The 20,758-nt window shown below is 43.3% G+C and overlaps 1 protein-coding gene across 1 annotated transcript in view; it reads right to left on the bottom strand.

Annotated features, from left to right (window-relative positions):
• GRM7 (glutamate metabotropic receptor 7) overlaps nt 1-20,758 on the bottom strand; it is a 283,523-nt gene that overhangs the window by 97,364 nt on the left and 165,401 nt on the right. The gene's annotated exons all lie outside the window — the stretch shown is intronic.

The following is a 20,758-nucleotide window of genomic DNA, read 5'->3' as shown; positions in this document are numbered from 1 at the left end:
AGCCGCCTGCAGTCAGGCTCTGAATGTCAAATTCTGCCTGGGCGGTTTATTCTGCACCTTTTACAGTCAGTCATCCGATGGAGAGTGCCAGTGCAGCATCCAGCCCTGCCCTGGGAAAGGCACCAGCCCCCCACCTCCACTGTCAGAACCCCCCCCGGCTCCTCCTGGACCAGGGCATCACTGAGGAAGAAGGATGCCGCAGCACCACGGAGCCGGGAACACTTAGAGCGGCTCAATTCTCAAGTAGAAAGTGAGGCTTGCTGACTTGTGGTTGCTTTTTACACTTAAAAAACCCCAAATGATTTATTTCTAACATTAATCTTGCATCTCTCCTTCCATTTGATGTTACATGTTGCCCATTTTCTGCCTGAAAGCATAACACTCAGCTTCCCTGGCAGAGATGGCCGAGGGAATTATACGTGCTTTGGAGGATAAACCAGGCTCCAAGACTAACGATGCGGTTTGCCATGGTCAGCTGCGTTACGGAGGGGAAAAAGGCAGGTTCGCAGAGGAGGCATTTATCACGGGGAAGGCGTCATGCACACATCGACATGGAAAGGATGGGCTGCAGATGAGAAAGATGGCTGCGCAGGAGGGCAGGGAAGGACCCAAAAAAGAGCAATCCCCTGGGAAAAGAGAGAGATTAAAACAGGGGATCCAACGCTGAACTGGCACCAGTGAAATCAGCAGCAGCCCAGGGAGGTTTCCAGTGACCGAGGAGGTGAACTGCGGGCGGCTCATGAAGATCCATGAGGATAACATGCTGTTGGCATGAATGAACCAGATATTTTTTTTTAAGAGAGACTTCTGTCACTTCTTGTTTACCGAATCACTAGCACACGCTGTGAAGCATCTATTTCATGTGTCAGCAGTGACTTGAAGGGCTCTGGGGTTATTTAATAAGGAAAATAATTAAGCCTAATTAAAACACAAAGTTGTTGACCTACTGCATTTCTCATGTGCCTAAAGTGTTTTCATTCTCAACCCATGTGGCTTGTGAGCAAATACAACATATTGACCCAGTTTCATATCATAAACTGATAGAATCACTACTCTTATTTTTATTCTTCCCTATTTTGACCAAAGTATGTCCATGCTAATGATTGCTAGTTATACAAATTTTATTTACCCAGCTAGTAAATCATCACTTGCGATGATTAGTGATGCCAAGTGAGTTGAAAGCAGCTACTCAGATAATTTTCTGATCTTCCTAGCATTCAAGGCAAAACAGTTTAAATTACTGACGTTAAATCTGGGATAAAAGCATTAGGCATGGAATGATAAGATCAATTTAAAGACAGCTAGTCTTTTCTCAGATTTTATTATGTTGCCCAAGCCACACGCTACACAGTATTATGGGGCTGTTAAGACAGTCTATAGATATTTTCTTGACCTTCTTACTCAATAAAAAGGACGTGATATTAAGTGATTTTATTAACTTCCTTCATGCCATAAAAATGCTTTGCAGTTGTTTTCACTCATAACAGTGAAAAAGGGTATTTTAGTTGATGTCACATTTTACTTTCTATATACGTGACATAAAGCATGTACAAAGGAAATTCAGCTTGCCATACTTAGGGCAAATCTGGGATTTTAAGCTATAAAGCTTCTATTATGGAAATAGATATATATTGGCTAAGTATGATCGTTATCACTTTTATAAAATTATACAGCTGCCATGGCAATGAGATCATGACCTAGGTGGTATCTAGCCAGTGCTGTAAGAGAAAGGTTAATATAGAAGTATATTATTATTCATTATTCTACATTTTATTGCTCTCAGGCACTTCATACTTTCACATAACTCCCATTTATATCAATATAAACAGTAGAAAGCCCTACATTTATTTCTCCTATTTGTTATTTTTATTGCCATACCAGCTAGAGGCCTCAGCTGAGGATAAGATTTTCCTGCTGTGTGTGTCCAGTGCCTGCTGCAACAAGGAGCTTGTCCCCAGACCCAGTTTCTCTTGCTGCCATGGTCTTCTGGATGGCATCAGGATCATGCTCTTACCTGAGCAGGAGGCTGATGTCCTAACCCAAGGGGACCCACCGTTTTCTTTATGAACAACAGAAAGACCAAATCCATGCCTCAGAGCATCAAGAGGGTTGTTACAGGGCAGAAGATGAAGGCTTGTGCTCCTCTTCCCCCAAAGAACTGCAGACTTCATAACACATAAGACTTTTGCATTTTCAGTCACAGAGGGACTTTCTAGGTTGACACTGGTATAAGTCACCCGGGTTGCTTAATGCATGTGGTGCTCTCCTTTCAGCTGAATACTCCACTTCTTATTCAAATGACTCCTGCTGCTGGAATGAATAATTTTTTTTATGGATTGCAATATGCAGAGTCCCAGCCAAGGGAGAAACGCTGCTCACATAAGCCTACTCTTGCGAGCGAGGATCTGTATCTGCTGTAAAGATTATCACCAGAATCAGGCCAAACAGAAGAGATTTAAAAATACACCCAGAAGCAGAATGTCGCTCCCAGTAATTCGTCCTTTCCTGCTGGCCAGTTATTGAAAATGGGCTATTTGTCTTCCCAGGACCTTACCCATGAAGTACTCTTCCCCCCCCCCCCCCATACCCGAAGATTAGCAAAAAGCTTTTTTTTTCCCCCAATACTTATCACAAGGCAGTGTAGTTAATAGCTTGCTTTCCCTCTCACTTGCATAGCCAGCCTTCTTGAAATTATCTGTTGCTTTCTGCTTAACTGAAAAATAGATCAGCTTCTGCATTAATCTCAGCTGGCAGCAGTAAAACTCAAGTGGAGTTAAACAGTGTCACCCAGGGACGTGGAGCAAAGCGGTGGCAAGTCAGGCCCATGGGTCAGGATGCAGATCACTTTCCTATTGATAACACTTACCCCCAAATTCTGAGCTGTTACTTCAGTTTTTCATTTGCAATTACTAAATCCCTTTGTATGCATTGATGCCTTCTTCCCATAGGTTCGAGTTCTTCCTTCCCACTCTGTTTGACTAAATGGGAGAAGCTGCTCCACAGATGGCCTGTTTCATTTTAATAATGCAGAGCAGTAAAATCAGAGAGGTACAGAAAGTCTAAATGCAGAACATGAGAGTGGTTTTCTTCCCTTTGAAAGTAGCAGCAGCAGACAAAACGCATGTTGCGTACCCTTAAAAGCATTTAAACCCAAGTCATCTGCTTGCATAATTTAAAATGAGGATAAAAATACAGAAATCCCTCTACATTGTAATGCAGCAGCCGGAGTAACCCTTCAGTATGTTCAACAGGTTATAATTAACAATAATAAAAAATAAAAATCAATCAGCACACATAATGGGCATGCCAAAATAAACGAAACGGAAGGTCAGAGCTGCCCACGGAGGAGAGGCTGCAACCACTGCCTGGCACTGCCGCAGAGGACGGCTGAGGTTAAGCACCGCAGCCTCCCCAGAGCACCCCAACCGCTCGGAAGATCGCACCCCACACCACCGCTGTACATGCGCTCTAATTCGGCAGACGAGCCAAGAACAGGACCGACAGCGGTGCTACGCAAGAGGTAGTTTTCCATCATCCTGTGATACATGACCTAAATTCTGAGCCGTACAGTCATTAATAACCCCGGCGGTGGTCAATGCACAGCCCCGGCTGTGCCGTTCTGGCACACGCACTTAAAATCAACTTGCAAAAAGCAAATCAATGCTCGGTCACATTGTTATACCTTCCCAGCAAACAAAACATGAAAGGAAATCAAAGCCCGTCCTCCTCCTCCTCCTGCCTGCGGTGGGAGCGGGAGAACAAGGCGAGACACGTACCGACGGAGGCTGAGACGTACCTGGCTTCTGCCGCGCAAGGGGGGAGCAGAGGGGCTGCTCCTTCCCCCGCCACGCACAGGGGCGGCCGCGGCCCCAGGCTGCGGAATTCACCGGGTTTCTAACGTTATTTCCTTATACTGCTTTCAATTCCTTCAAAACACAGAGTTAATTTTCTTTCTTTCTCTGTATATATTTGCCTGTGCCTCGCTGAAGCGTTACCATGCCAACAGGAATAATTGCAACACGTGTAAATACATTTGGGTATCCTAAAATTGATATGCGCGCTCACAGACCCCTACTTCTACACACACAGCCCCCCCAAACCGGACACCGAGAGTTATGTATTTTTTTTACTGTTGACATAGTAACACCAGCTAGATGAAAGCAACAATGCTCTTTCAAGATGCTGTTCAACGTGGTGCCTCTTTTCCGCGGAGCCATCGCTGAAGCAGTACACATGGCAGACACTTGCAAGCCTGAGCTGCGGTCAGGCGGAGCCAGCACATAAACCAGAGGCCATCCATGCGCGGCGCCGGGCGAGCCGATATAATTGGCTGTGCACAGCAGTCATGCCTCAGTTTAAACTGCTATATATGCTACCAATCTTATTTTCAAATTCCGCTTGAGCTAACATCCCTAAGAAAATATAACCCGAAAACTCCATTGCATTCTTCCCTTTCTTTTTTTCCTTAGAGTCTTTAAAAAAAATAATTACTTCCTTGATTTTTGACAACTGACTTCTTGATTACAAGGTGGCTTTAATAACACCATCCAGCCAGGGCATGCTAGGATGTGCGACAGGGCACAGCCTTCTCAGCTGATGCTGCTAACGCAACGTTTCAGCTTCCACTCCAGCTGTGCGCATTAATGACACCAAACCACAAGGTACTAGCCAGAACAAGTGCTCAGACTTGTATACAAATAGCCAAAGATAACGGGGATGATTTCTGAGGCTGGGGGATATGGTACAACCACTCGGGCCAGCCTCGAGGCCGTGCAGTCCCGCACAGGAACGCCCGCATTGCCCAAGTACTTGTCATTGGAATACCCTGCAGCTTCCAGGGAAAGCAAAAAAAGCTTTCCAGTTTGATTTCAATATTTCAGGAGAAGACTATCCTCTAGGCACCCATTCCTCATCTTTTCGTCACCTCTATTTTTTTCCTCTCCATTTCCCAGGTCAGCATCCCCTTTGGGATACTGGCCAGCCTTAAGGACCACCAGGCAAGTGCCCTTGGCCAGTCCCTGGCTCGGATCCTCTCCTCATTTTTCTGTGTTTCCGACATGCGCTCAAGAAGCCAGGAGGCTGCAATGAGGGCACTTGGAGAGACCCCAGCCTCATCCCCAACAAACAGCACACGGATCTTCCGAGAAGAGAAATATCCCACAGTATCTCTGCTGGCTGCTGCGGTGAGACCGAATGCCACGTGTCTCACTGCCCCAGCGCCGAGCACCAGCCGGGGCAGAGCCGCTGGCGACGGGGCCCCGGCCAGAGCCGGCAACTGGCAGAGGCACTTCCAAACCGGGAGATTCAGAGGACGTCTCTCGTCAGAGGTGCCTTAGTAGAGATGAATAAGGCAGTCTAAACATAAGGAAACTTTTAAATGGCTCTCAAGTTGCAAGATAATTTGTATTCCCCTCTCTTCATACCAACACATTAACCAAATACATTATTTCCATAATGAGGAGATGAACATCTGTGTGGCTTCCCAAAATTTCAAGTGGCAATACTCGAGACAAGTATTCTCTCTTTGGGGATTGACACATCAGCATTTTAAATAATTGCCAAAGCTAAAAACATAATTTAAATTCTAAGGAGATATTAAAGAAAGAGTTCAGGTGTGATTTAGATTATTTTTTTTTAAATAAAGCACACCAGCTTAATTCCACAAATTGAAGTTGCTGCAGTATTGTATTAAACTTTGTATTGGCCCCATGCAAGTGAACTGCTTAATGCAAACTTTAACAGAGTATGAGAAACATAAATATCTGAAATAGTACTATGTTACTGAAAATTGCTATAAGACAGAGCTGGGTCTCCGAAGCGCTCTGGTTCAGATACCTCCCGGCGCAGCAGAGCGGTCCACAGCCCCTGTGAGCCGGATCCCACCGCACTAGGCAGAAAGCCTGTGCCATCAGCCAGGCGCTGAGATGCCCCCAGCTAACCCGGCTTCATTTCTTCCTAGCTTTTGTCCAATAGATCCACTAGAGCTCCAGAAAACAAACAAAAAAACTAACAAATGTTGCAAAGAGGCTATTTCACTACTTAGTTTCTGACTTCAGTAATCGCTTATGGCACTGGACAGTCTCAGAAGGCATCTCCAGCCACAGACAATGATGTTCACGAGTGCCCATCACCACCCCGGCGTGGGAAGGGGCCCGCAGACACTCAAACCTCCTGCTCAGAAGCACAGATTTTGTTTCCCTTTAACCCAATGCCTCAGCCATGCATTACTGCCGATACTAACACACAAAAGAATCTTCAACATCTTTCTTTCCGCAATACCCCAGCCATTTTCCTGTTGTCCCTCACTCCTTTACACAGCAGCAGGCTGTAACCATCACGGAACCACTACAAACTAAGGGAAGAAGCCAGAGAACAAACAGGCTCTTTCCATGCAAGTATCTTTAGCAACAAAGCCTACGTGGCAGCCTCAGCACACCGACACTGAAGAACAGAAGGGATGTCAGTAATTTCCAGACATCATTAGCCACCCCTTCCATTAGATCCTAAAATAGTTTTCTTTGGAAATTTATGCTATGTGAAGTGGTAATCAAACTGAAAAACACAGACTAAACTTGAAAACAAAGATTAAAAGTATTTCCTCATTCCAAGGGTAACTGAGGGCTACTTCGAGTAGGTTAGCCGCTACAAGTACCCCAGGAAAGAAATTAGAGAGAGAAATAGCAATAAAAGCTTAGTTTCACTTAAGAAATATCTGTGAGTACTTACTGTGTCGCAGATGTTTACGTACATACCACGCTAGAAGAAAGCCAAGCACCTCATCTACTCAGTGTAGCGAAGCAAAGATGCAGGTACTGCCCCTGCTCCTGGAGAATATATTGAAGCCTAGGCTCTACAGGTGGCTGCTATCAGTGTAATAGCAAAACCCTGTCTCTAATTAGGCTTAATCATTATTCACAAGCAATTACACCATTCTCTTTTCAGTAGTGATACTCAATCTGAGGCCACTCACTTGCTTCATACTTCATTCTTCCAAACTCTGACACAACCACTTTTTGGGAGGTGAGATACATCAGCACCATGCACAACGAGCTATTGCTGAACCACCAGCAGAGCTGAGAGAGCAGTAGGAGAGTTTTTTCCTTTTTTTCCCCCGCCATGTGCCTTTTTATATATTGCATTAGTAGAAACCTTTAGTTTGCCTGGCCCTTCTTTATTAAATAGCTTGCATGATTAATCACATTATTAATTGTGCCCTAACTTAGTTAAGAGGGAGGAAAGACTACAGGTGTAAAAAGCTTTGGTTGACTACTGCTTGATGCCAGGTGTATGCAGGAGCTCTTGGCCCACTTACCTGTGCACCTGCGTGGATTGTGAATAGAGAATAATGGCTTTTGACTCTTCAAAAAGCAGTTGCTGCTGCAGGGGAACGGCAGCACAGGGGCGGCTCAGCCAGCAGCGGGAGCGGACACACGGCACCTGGGCTTGGGCTGCGCCGGCAGCCCCTGCTCCCCCAAACCCCCAGCACCCAACAGCGGAGCAACGACCTGTAGTCCTGTACAGGACTAACAGAGGAGCAGAGAGCAACCGTGAAAACCAGAACTATCAATGAACATTATCAGGATGATACTAGGAGAGCAAGACCGAAAACAGCAAACCAAGGAGTTTTGTAGCGGAGAAAATGTCAATTAATTTGCCCCCCCTCCCAGCACGCACAGTGCTCAGCGTCCCCGGCAAGGCTTCCTCCCCGAGGGCAGCGCTGCGCTGCTGCGAGAGGTGCTCCAAAACGCACCGCACACCTTCCAGTAAAGCCGACGGTAATTCATCAGCGCTACCCAAAGGAGTCGGCAGAGCCGCTCCTTTCCGGAGGCAGCGTCAGACAGGAGGCTGGTAGGGAGCTGCAGAGACAGAGGGCGAATAGAAATCAGCTGAAAGCTCCTTGAAGGGCATTAGTGAGCGCTGAAGTCTCAGACACCGAGCCCGTGCTTTCTCTTTCGAGATCTTTTTCTTTCTTTCCCCTAATTTTAATAGTAGTTTGAGAGTGGTCGGAGGCAGCAAGACAACTTAACCAGATGCTCTCCACCTCGTACCACCTCCTAGTAAGCAGGTACTTCCCACGACCGCATCCCTCACCACCTTTCAGCCCCAGACTCGGAGTGCAGCAGCAGGCTCAGAGGCAAACGGGAGTGTGTTGGCGGCATTACAGCTGTGTTAACAGGAATAAGTGAATTAATTTCCAGATGGACCATGTCGTGTAATTGAAACAAAGACTGAACTACACTTTGAAGACGTATTCCCTTAAACTGCACAGAGGGATACCTTGACTTGCAAACACATAGTTCTTCACCATCCTACAATTATGAGACAGAAGGTTTGTGTTTATCTATCCTTACCAGGAGATCAAGATCATTGATCTATTGACTCCTGCTTTACTTTTGTAAAGAGCTAGCATATGTGATTACACTGAGGATTTTTTTCTAGATTATTTTCCATTTCCTTTGGTCATTAGAGTGTTGTCACGCAGTCAGTCAACAAAATGAAAACACATTCCCAAAGCAGATCTGCAAGCCCAGCATGAGTGAAGAGGGCACTTTAGCAGTCATTGTATCATCTTTAAGGAAATTATGTGTATTATTATGTGTATTATTTCCTGAACTCTTACTTTCAAAAGCCTATAATCATTCAAGCATTAACAACACAAACTAAAAGGAAAAAATACAATCAAACAAACAAAAAAACCCTTTCAAATCTCTGTTCACTTCCTAAAATGAGCACATTCATTTTTATGTCTGAACCTATCTTACTCGGTGGAGCTCAGCCTGTTTCAGAAACACACAATTCACGTGTGTTGGTGCGCGTGAAGCCCCAGGGGCGGAGAAGCTGGAGCCCGCAGAGATCCTTCCCGGGATGCTCCAGATCCCCACGGCAAGAACTGGGACGGTAATCGACAGCTACTCATTCAGTGAAACACAGGCACTAATAAACGTGTAATACTTACAGTGAATACATTTTTAATGTCTAATGTAGGCAGATTAATTCGCTACTTGTAAACAGGGATGCCACACTGGCATTTTACTCTAATAAAAGCCTCAAACTTTTTTATTTTTGCTTTGCTTGAGATATTGTGAAGTAGTACTTCTTTTCTGGCTTGCTAATAAAGAGAAAGAATAAGTAAGTCATAGAGGATCTCAGAGACTAGTTTGAAGTGGCCTAGAGAGAGAATCTTTTTAGGTTGCAGTGACAGAGTCAGAAATGCCGTAAGAAAAAAATTTCTTGTGAGAATTTGGGAACTTTTGCTTTCAATTTCTTTCAAAGACAGAGAAAAACTGACCCCAGAGAGGAAGAGATATATTAAACAAGCTAATACTTATTAGCATTTGTAAAGAGTAATGCAAAAGCTGGTAAGATAAACAATGTTGAGATGTACGAATTTAAACAAAGCAGAGTGGAAATAAAGTGTTACTGTCAATACATTAGACTCAAAGTTATCTTGGTAGAGGATTTCATATGCCTGAACGACTTACACAGAGATTCAAGAGACGTTTCTGATAAAACTCATGCAGTCTCTTAGAGGAGCAGAAGTGAGGCGTGCTGAACGTACATACCTTCCCCCTCATCCTCCAGGCAGCTGGTGGGGAAGGGCACAACCAGCACAGGCTGATTGAATGAAATGAGACCCAACAAATAACAGAGCAAGCCTCCTGGGTGCCGCGAGGTGCAGCTGGCAGCGCAGGTTCAATGCAGCTCAGCTCCTCTTTGCTACCACACAGGAACCTGCCTGGTTTCATGACGGACCCGAACCCCCTGCGAAGGCACAGGCAGGGCGGTGGGGCACGGCGAGATGTACGGGAGGTGCTCCCCGGTGCCGGGAGGAGCGGGAGCTGCTTTCGTCTTGGCTGCCGCCTCTCCCTGCACAGATGCTCCTCCAATGGGCTACACTGGTATTTACTTAGCAGATGGTAGGGGGATCTTGTTTCTTTCATTTTAATTTCTAACATATTAATGTTATTTTAACTTTTTGTTGCAGAAAATAACCCTTGTAGAAAAGACTGCTGACTGAACCTTGTATTTCTTCCATCACCCTATGGCACAAGCAGACTCTATTTGTATTCTGTGTTTCACTGCCCCCAATTTCAGTGTCTGAAGCTTCCCAAATTAACACACTGTAGTAATTGTAAAGGACAATGGTCACCTAGCATCCATGGACCTCATCCCAAAGTCCTTACTCAGAGCTCTTTCTTGAGCCCAAATTCATCACAAATCTGAACAAACATTAAGGGAGACCATCGGTCCTTCTGCTCAAATAAGTGTCATTCTTGATTGCCTATTTTGCAACATCTATGGGCAGTCCACCAGGCACTGGACTGGAAATGCTACCTACTACATTAAACTCTTTCTGCTTTGCCAAAGCAGTGTATCAGAGATGAAAAATTATCTGTTCCATTAGGAACAATCTGTGGTTCTCAGCCCTCCTGCAGAATGGCATTTCTAAAACTAGATATTTGGGACCATTCGTGGCTATTTTTACCTAAAACAGGAACAGTTTATTTCAGAAAGGTCCTGCAATTTCTTTTTTACATCAAAAATACATGAAATATAAACAGCAAAACAAATACTCTGCCAATATACTTCCTGTGAATTAGAAAAATGCATTAACCTCTTAAATTATAGTGTAGGAAATATCAGGAGAGATGTAACTAATGCAAAGAGGAGAGGGGAGCTCTTCCCTCTCCCTCCCCGTCCCCCCCCTAGATCTGGACCCTGCCATGCTGGCAGACATAGGGTGTGACACTTCAGAAGGACTATGGGAACAGCTCACCACCCACCCTCCCTAATTCCCTTCTCCTGCTCCTTTCTTTCTGCGACGACACCGCTCACGCTCTCAGCTCGGTACCCTAACATCGTCTCAGCTCCCTGCATTGGCTGGGTTGACTCAAGGAGGCAAACACAACGCGAGTGCTGTGCTTGGCATGGTATCGGTGCCAGTACTGCTCTGAGGGAGTGGGAGAAGGTGGCAAAATCTTGTCTTGACTTCTGTTTCTATGCCTAAACAGAATGCCAAACTAAAACATTATTTTTTTATCGTTCTCCATGAGCCAGCTTTGCTTCAGCAGCCCAGGAGGGGCTCGCTCATGCAGGGTCCGGTGAGGTCCCCTTGAGCTTCATCGCTCCCAGATCCTGGAAATCCTGCCAGTTTTACTAACAAACAGAAAATGAATTCCAATCAACAAATGAGGTTTGAAACTGCACAGAAGCAAAGACTAACAGCAGTAGAAAACACTAGGATTTCATAATCTGGGGGGGTTGTATAGGAAGCCTTTGCCTTCTTCATGTGCTTGTTGCGTGCTAGCCACGTGTTGCTGAACACCCCTCGCAAGGATGGAAAGTTTGGTTGCCAGCCTAAGCTGCCCTTGGCTCTGCTGCCTTGCAAAGATGCTGGGAAGCAGCATATGGCTGTCTGCAGTGTGGAGGAAGAAACGCTCCCCCGTGAAGCTGCTCTAATCACGGATACCCATTAACGCCTTCTGCGCAGAGCAAACCTGCAGAGGAAGGCTTGGAGGTGCCTACCGGATCACATGCAGACCAGGAGCTGGCACACAAAGATAGCCGGCTTTCTAAAAATAAAGTTCTTCTTTTCTGGATGGAAATACTCTGCCCAAATGTGTCCAACAGACAGCTCAGACAACTTCAGCGTTAGATCATTGAGAGGAAAATTGTTCTTCAGAAGATGCAATTCAGGGTTTTTCAAAACAAAGACCACTGATGATATAGCTGAACAGTGACCAATAGCTAAATATTAGTCTGTGAATTACCTCTTCTTACAGCACCAACCATCCTAGTTTGTGTGTGTGTGTGTGTACACATCTCTCTCTCTCAAAACAACCTCCCACACAATCTCCAGTGTCCTGAAATAACGGTTAACTATGAAGATCAAAGAGAAAATGCCAACGTAAGCCCTGGGAGCAATACACAAAATACAGAAATATAGAGACACACACATACACCCACAGAATGAATAACAGCCGGCTCCGATCAGAGAAGTACCTCGATTTTGAGCAAGCCAGGTCTGTTGTAGGTTGGGTAGTTCGTTTCATTTCAAGGGGCCAAAGAGAAAGCTCCCTAAATCTTTATTTTACAATGGTTCTTTATGGTCCAATTAGAGCTTTCTACCGAAGTCCTTTGCTACAAAGCAGCAATGCCATTTGAAAAGGTACCGGTTCAAACCCTGTTTGAGATAAAATTTCAACAGCTAATGCTGTTGTGGTTATGAGCTGTGTCTTGCACTGAGCAGTGGCAGATAACTCTCTTTAATACTCTAAGAAGATCACACCTTCAAACTGTCTAAGAAACCCCAAAAGAACTCCAATAACTGAACACCACAAGACAGCCAGATGTGTAACTTTAGCGAAGTACCACACTGAAATGATGAAGACGTTTACATTTTGGGTTGCAAAAGTATGGGTTTTTTCTGAACGCATCGCCTCACGGGAGCTCAGGTTTGGAGCACTATGGGGCATTTCCTTTGAGTCTGCAGCAGCACAGAGATCACAGCTGAGACTGTATTTCTCAGTGACTAACACTTACAGGGAATCTTAAACAAAAGAAAAAAATCCCAAAAGCTTCATTGCCTTCATTTAAAAGAAAACTACAAAAATAACATTAATTTGAAACTTTATAAAAATTGTGTTTCTTAACTTCTCTACATCTGCATGTTAAAAAATAATGCTGCCCTTAAGCTACTGTCTCTGAACTTACTAAACCTCTCCCCAAAGCCCTCGCTTCAACCCTTCAAAGTCAAGCACTGCATTGCTACTGCAACACCACAGGGAACGTACAATTTCTGCCTACAGTCAGGGAATAGACCCCGTTTGCCTGAATCTCCAGCATTACCGTATCCATCGGTCTCAGGCATCACCGTACAGTGGTATTTAAGCCAAGATGTAATTGCACCACACTTTTCATCGTGAAGCTTCAAACTGGCAGCCCACGAAAGAGTGTGTAAGACAAGCGGGGTGGGATGCCTGGCTCACTAAGCATCCCAGCTAAAGCATGCTCACCTTGGCAGCGCTCAGCCCAGCCCACCGCCCAGCCCGTTGCACACGTCTGTCCATCTGTCCTTGCGCGCTACACTCCTGTAGCACGAGTCATACGTACACAGGCAAGAGGCAATGAGATTCAGCACTGAGCCAGGAGGAATCAAAGTTAATCTTAACTCCCAGAGTGACTTTTCCACAGGCCGGAATCGATATGCAATAAACTTTTCACGGCTGCGAGTGTGTCTTGGATTCCCAGGTAACCGCTGTATTAATTTAAATTCAATTAATGGCTTCATCAGCATTGGGAAAGATACATTCCCAACAAGACTGCAGGTGGATGACTTTAAACACTGCGTGATTGATACAGAAGAACAAAAAGGTAAATTCCTCCTTCACCTGCACTTGGCCAGCTAATGGGTTTTCTGTAAGGAATATGAAGTGCCATTCGAAAGCATCTTTTTGACTAAATGTATGGGATGAAGTAAGAAACCTGTCTTAACAGATGATACATTTCTCTATTTACTTACTTAATAATATGAGCATACAACACCCTTAGCATTTTCATTCCAAAGCTGGTAAAGACAATGTACTCACGGGGGAAAAATGCAAATAAACCTTTATATATATTGACATTTGTGCAAACTTGACTTGTAAGAGATAGTGTCCAAAGCAGAGTCTTTCTGCCAAGCTACTGACACAAAACGGCCTTGAAGTGTATCTCCCGATTGCTGTTGCTTGCGGTTACACTATTTAAGCCCCAGAAGCCAGGGGTGTGCCCCCTCCCGGCGCTGGAGCCGGCTGCTGGCAGGGCAGGGGAGGGAAGACGGCTGAGCCGGTCCCACTGCTCTCCAACAGCCAACCCGGAGGTGCCAAGGAAGGATAAATCCCCCGATGCCGGAGCCTCTCCAGCAGTGCAGAAAGAAAAAAAGGTCAGGCGGGCGGTGGCGAGGAGATGAGAGGAAAATTCAGGGGAGGTAACGGGAAGAACGAGTAAATTTGAGAGTGATGGTCCATGCTGCGTCTCCTATGTCTTTTTCCCTTATGACTGGTGTCCCCTCTGGCTTTTGGTGTCCACGGGCTCTGCTATAGCGAGGCTGCAGCGATCCCCTGGCCCCGGCAGCCCCACAGCCCGGGATGAAGCAAACCCCCTGAGCCAGATCTTTCCATCTCACTTGCTGTCTTAAAAGCACACATTCGCGCCCCAAGGCCACAGAGAAAAAGCTTGAGAACAACAGAGCACTGTAAAAGACTCTGAACCAGGCTGTAAACAAAAAAGATCCAAAGCGGACTATTTCACAAATATTAACATGAGATGTAAGACAGCCTTCTGTTCTGTTCAGGGAGGAGGTGGGTGAGTGCTGCACAAAGCACATCTTTCCCAGAGAAACATCCTGGGCTAAATGCAGCCATAGCTAGATGCAGAGCAGCATGCCCATATTTATTAACGTTGGACAAAATTCAATACTGTCTCTAACACAGAGGAAAATGAACCCTGAGCTCCTTCACTTTGCCAGACTGGGGATGTGAAGGTAAAATATTTGAGAGCCACTAAATAGTGAGATATAATGTCATTCTAATTTTTTCTTAAATCACTACTCTTTCATTGTTTCTTTCCGTGTTTAATGCAGCCCAAACAAAAAAGAAGCAAATCGGCTCATTGGAAATAAAACCAAAACATTAAACACGTGATTCACCATCTCTTTGGAAGACAAACAACTGAAAAATTCAAGGACGGTTATGTTGGTTTACAGCACTTGCAATGCTTCTATTTTTTTTTAAGTAGCTATGCACTTCCTTGTGCTGAATTTGAGCCATCCTTTAACCTCATAGCTGAGAGCTTCACAAAATTGCAAACCTCGGCCACATCCATAGCTTGCTGGAATTGAATCATTAATCTTAAATTTAGTTGAATCCCATTGTTCAGTTGCATTAAATTCTGAACTCAGACCATAAAGAATTTTTTTTTTCATCATTGGCAAAGCATTTTGCCAGACTTTCAAAGTAATTAACATCATATATGTGTATATATTAGCCTCTGTATTTCTCTTACAGCTGTTCCTCTCCTTGACTTCATTTCACTGTGAGATGGTATCCATAAAAACAGACCACATATAAGTAAGAAAGATAAGGAATACTATTTTAAAAGAAAAAAAGTTAGAGGAAGAACCAGATATCTGAAAGTTCTAAGTCAGTAGCATGGATGCTAACAACATGAACCACAGTATAACAGCCCAATTCAAAAATTTTTGCACAGAAGAGAGGCATAGAAACGGAAAGCAAGACGTAGATAGTTATTCATCTTCTTTACAGCTAAGGTTAAGAGGAAAACAATTTCTAAGATAGCCCTGAATAGAGAGACATTTTCAATTCATGGAATTTTTTTTTTTTTTTGAAACTTTGTAAGAGCTACTGGAGGCATTTGGATTCCTTAAAAATACGGCTGTGATTTTCAGAAATTACTTATCTCTGTTCTAGTTCTATCTCTAGGACTTGACTTTATGATACATATTTCTTAAAAAAGTGTTCAATATTTTCTACAGATCCTGTGAACCTCAGTGTATCAGAGTGGGTAGATTACAAAAGAGCATCCAAAATTACTACTGTCTCTTGAAAATACTAGTTTTCACTACTTCATATGTGTGGCTTAACAAGATACTAACAGGTATTAACAAGGGTTTACCAGGTATTAGTTCTTCCTGTGCTAAGCCTTGAGTGGGAGGTGTGAGGTTGGAGAGGATGCCCAGGGATGCCACCCTGAATGCGACACCCGGGCAAGCTCTGAGCACCTCACCAGGTCTGCATGGGACCAATGGCAAAAGGATAAATCTTGGAGTTGTGCAGTAGGAATATTTTTGCAGGAATAAAGCTGCTTATTTCCTCATTTCAGCTGTGACACTGCATTTGATAAAAATACATTGCTGGCCTGCCATGCAGCGAGTTGTAGCCACCTTTCGAAGGTCCAACCAACATCCTGAATGTTACTGTTCTACCTACCATGCATGTTCCCTACTGCCACACTCCTGAAGGAGTTTAATGAGCCATTTTTAATCTGAATAGATACTACAGACTGCTACAAGCAAATTTAAAATCTGAAGTATGGATACTGCTTAGACTAGAAGAAAAAATGGGAAAGAAAAGAACAAAAATGGGGAAGACCATAATTCTGAAACCCAAGACCATCTGCCTGACTCCATTCCTCGGACTTGAGTATCTTCTGGACATGCGTTGTCTAAGAGCTTTCCATACTGAATTCAGTAAGTACTGCACAAACCTGCTCCAAAAGGATCAGGCTTTTCCACCCCTCATGCCACAGGTATTTTCTTGTAACTGGCAGAAAGATCTGCTCTTCCTTCAGAGAAATAATTTAGGAACTCCTGATTTTGAATCTCTGCTAGGGAGAACTTTAATTCATGTCTGGACCAGTAGTATCATCATCTTCAACCAGAGGGTCATCCAGCTACCTCTTATATACATCTATATGGTGTAATAAAGAGAGCTGCCCCAGGCAGTTAAAACGTATAATTAGATTTGGGTATAGTGGTGATAACAAGAGGAGGAAATGCTCTTAAGTTTATTAGATCTACTGAAACATGAAGAGGTAAAGTGACAGTGGAATACTTAAAGGTCAGTTTGTGATTAAAAAGATCAGTGTGGAAGAAGTTCATTTCCATCTACAAAGAAATAGGGTTGCAGTTCATCCCGGCCATCATCTGGGGAAGACCATAGCTGGAATGATGGTCCAACACACGAGAATCCAGGCAGCATTTCCATATTTTGTTTCTTGCTGGTTTGGATGGTCTACAAAGCTTCTGGGACTTCAAACGAAAAGTGCGACAAATGAACAACTTTCTCTTCGACTACCACTGCCTAAGGAAAAGACAACCAGATACAGAAATTTGCTAGTCTGAAGGCAAGTAGCTCAGCTGAACTGCAAGAACAAAACACTGGTTTTTTGAAGTCTCAACCTTTCTTTCCATTTTCCGCTGTGCTTCTATTTTCCCTCTGGCACTTGAAATTTTGGGGACTTGTTACACTTGCCTCAAGATCTCCCGTTTTTACCATGATCCTGATAGCATCATTACTCCGTAATAGCCTGCTTTTGCTTGCCCGAAATCCTCCTGCAGCTCACACTTGCTCCTCTTTGTGGCCTTCCACCCTTCCTGTGATTAGCAGGGCACTCTTTCTGTTCTTCAACACCAAACTGACACGGGAATCTCCCCCATGCGCAACATTTGTCTTTCTATTCAGGTGAATGAAGAACGACCAGGGTTTCTGGGGAGCAAAGCAGCAGTAGGTAAAATCCCACCAAATGTATTTTGGAGAAGAAAGACTTTCTGCAGATTTTTTTTCTGTTTTGTTGTGGTTTTAATGACTCTCAAATGCATGCAGAGCCACAGATGTTCATCATTTCTATATTATTGCAAAATGAATATAATAGTAATAGTAATAATAATACATCCCATTCAAACTTTAATTAGAAAATACAGTTTCTGTCTGTTGTTTAAACTGTTTAATTTTTCTCATCTCCCAGCACTAACACTCGCTCTGTGGTTACATTACACCTCTTCACAAAAATGTTACAAGGATATATATACCCTGAGTAAAAGACTATTCAAAATAAGGCTTATGACTGCAAAATCTTACACGCAGAAGCACAGGTACTTGCAGTTCTGGAATGCAACACACTGTGCTTGTTCCTTAGAGCATACGCTGAGTTTCAGGACTAGGCTGATGTTTTAGTAATCATCTTCTCTAAGCATGAGGACACCCCATCACAACCTTTTTTTGGATGAGTTCAAAGCAACAATAACCAGAATAAAATATTCTGCTGCCACAGTTGTTCTAAAAATGAATACATTCTGCATTTTCCCCCTGAAAACCTCGCAAAGCCTTTCAACTTAGTTGATACTTGGTTAAGGTGGCTACGGAGCTTGTTCCAAACACAACTTTCAATGAAGTGATTACCATTTAAGTGTGCACTTCCTCTGCCTCACTGTCTACTGCAATTATGCAAATAAGATGCAACTTTATCCTTTCAGCATGATTACATCAAACACAATTGGGCTATATTAAGACTGACTTAAGATGAATGAATTCAGTTCATGTAATGATTTCCTAAATCACCCCATGGGACTATGGCAAAGAAAACTTTGTCCCAAGAGTGACATCAAGTATCAAGACAAATAACTGGGTATCTGGGGCCCGATTCTACAAGAAACCGAGTGCTTTAGACTCTCTCTGGAGTCAGAGGCTGCTGGGATATTCCCACTGTTACCAAAAATAGGAACTTCACGTGGTATATATGTAGGTAGGTGTAAACACACCAACCCACCTGTGTTTCACATCTGTATTTTGAATCGAAGGGTCATGGTTGGGGGAGAAGAGGTATTTGAAAAATGCCTTTTTCTATATAATGACTGTTTCAGTTTACGACTTATGTGACCAACAGCTTTATAGACATGAAAAAATCATCCAAGGCATACCTTATATACTGCAGGCACATTAATTTTCAATCCAAGTCAACATTTCTTGGCTTATTAGTCTAACATTTTCCCCTGAAGTGTGAGAAGAGGCTAGCAGTATCACGTATTTCAGGTTAAGGTGTGGGAGCTGCAGTGCTCTCTGTTTCCAGTGAAGTTTGTTAGCAATCTTTTTTCTAACGTATTACAAATACTATTTAACACAGTGATTAAAGGAAGGGGAAAAAAAAAGAAGATGCTTTTGAGGAGTAAAATAAGGGTAACGCCCTCATTCATGACTAATACAGAAGTTCTCACCAAATCCCACGGGAATTAAGTTGGTGCTTCACTGTTGCCTTGACCTGGAGCCTGTGAGCCGCAGCGGCAGGCGGCAGCACTGCTGCACACCACTGCACAGAAAGGAGACTGCTAGGCTGGGATACTGCTCATGACACAGTCCTGCAGGGCAAATTGAGTTCCATTCTGCTAATTTAGTTTGTTTCCATCAATTTATAGGGAAAATCAAGGCTTCTTATTCCATTTATTTTACGTATTCATCACAAGAAATACATTACTAAATTTTAGGAAGCAGATGTTCATTGCTGGATGATAAAAGAATAACATTAAAATGTCTCTTTCCAGTTCTCTTGGATTCATAGCCAAATGAAATTACTACAACAGAAAGAAAAACAAAACAACATACAGCAGCCTAAATGCAAGAAAGGCAGACAATCCATACGGATAACAGCCTCACTAAGCAAAGAAATGCTAATACCTAAGGATTACTTATTTCTGTAAGTAACAGATTTCACTGTATCTTTCTCTTAGTGGATGAAAGAGAAATGGAATCAGTCTGAAAGGAGAAATGCTGAGTTGTGGAGAACTGCTCCAGAAGAATGGGACTTTGCTCTCCACTCTTGACCATCCCTTTACTCTTCCTCCTAACAGGACAAAGCAGATGGCAGATACAGATGGCAGTTAGGGATGGGTGAACGGGATTGAAAAAGGTAAGAACCAGCCTGAACCTTCCTGAGCGGCCACAGAGCAGCCAGGAAACATTTGCTACTGACAGTGCAACTGCTGTTCTGGGACACTTTGCTCTGCCTCTCCTTTCATACCAAGTACAGTACCTACTTCTGGCTGAGTGGTTTTCCCTTTCTAGAAAGCAACATGCCACTCACAGACCTCAAAATACTCATCTGCTGTATGGCACCTGCTCCTGAAGAATGAACACCATTATATACATGGGCAAAATGCAATTTAAGCATCGCAAAAAAGTAATCATGCAACTTACATGCCTACAAGTGCAAAATGCAACTAGCCAACTTTTAGGCAATTGTCTAATATATTCAGTGAATAAGAAGATATTTGTGGGCTCAGTGGACATTTTTTTGTAGACACACTAAATACGCTGATATTTGTAACTGTTATTTAACCAACTTTCTATACCTGAACCTTCCACTCTGTTATCGTCACTTACTGTGTCCAAAAGCAAACCTCATGTTTTCCATCATGTCCAAAGTGTTTAATGTGTAATATAGAAGGAAAATATTTTAAAACAAACAAACTTGGAAAGTTTTTATTTGTCTGTGCTGTTGGCAGACTTTTCGTTTCTGTGTCAGAAACCCTCAGGGATAACTACAGACAGTATGAAAAGATTATTAAAATATCCTGGTTTTCAGAAACAAACCACTTCTTTGTCTATCAACTTTATGCATTTATGGAGAAGTAACATGTGAAAATGCCTCCAGGGTTTAAAAAATGTAAAAGCATGAAGCATATTATATACCTGAGAAGAATAACTAATGAGGTGGTAGCGTAGACATTCATGTAAAAATGAATGCAAATATTTGGTGTTCCAGTGAGTAAAGACACCAGAACCTATTTTTATGTGGGCGGCATGTTCAAGGATTCTTTGGAGACCCTGCCCGACACAAAGCCATGTGCCAGCCGAGGAGTTTGTTTCCTTTACTCAGTGTCTCCCTTGTAAAGAACTTCTCTTTTCATATTATAGAGAACATGGACTCTAACTGGCAAGTTTGGCTTTCTCAGGGGAAGCCATTTGGATAGTTAAGCATCTATACAGACCAAAGGGATAACAAATTGAGGAAAGATCAGACAACAAATGCTTCACAAAAAAAAAAAGAAATGTTGAGAAACACAGGGTTTATGTAAAAAAAGTGTCCCCTAATTTTTATATACACATGCCTATGGACAAGTACATATATTTGTGAAGCACACAAGCAATAGTTATAAATAAATATAGTGCTTGATCTGAATGAAATAAACGTTAAGCTAAGTTTA

The sequence above is a fragment of the Gavia stellata genome, chromosome 12 (assembly GCF_030936135.1).
Source record: "Gavia stellata isolate bGavSte3 chromosome 12, bGavSte3.hap2, whole genome shotgun sequence".
Lineage (NCBI taxonomy): Eukaryota > Metazoa > Chordata > Aves > Gaviiformes > Gaviidae > Gavia > Gavia stellata.
This window is presented reverse-complemented; position numbering and strand designations above follow the sequence as displayed.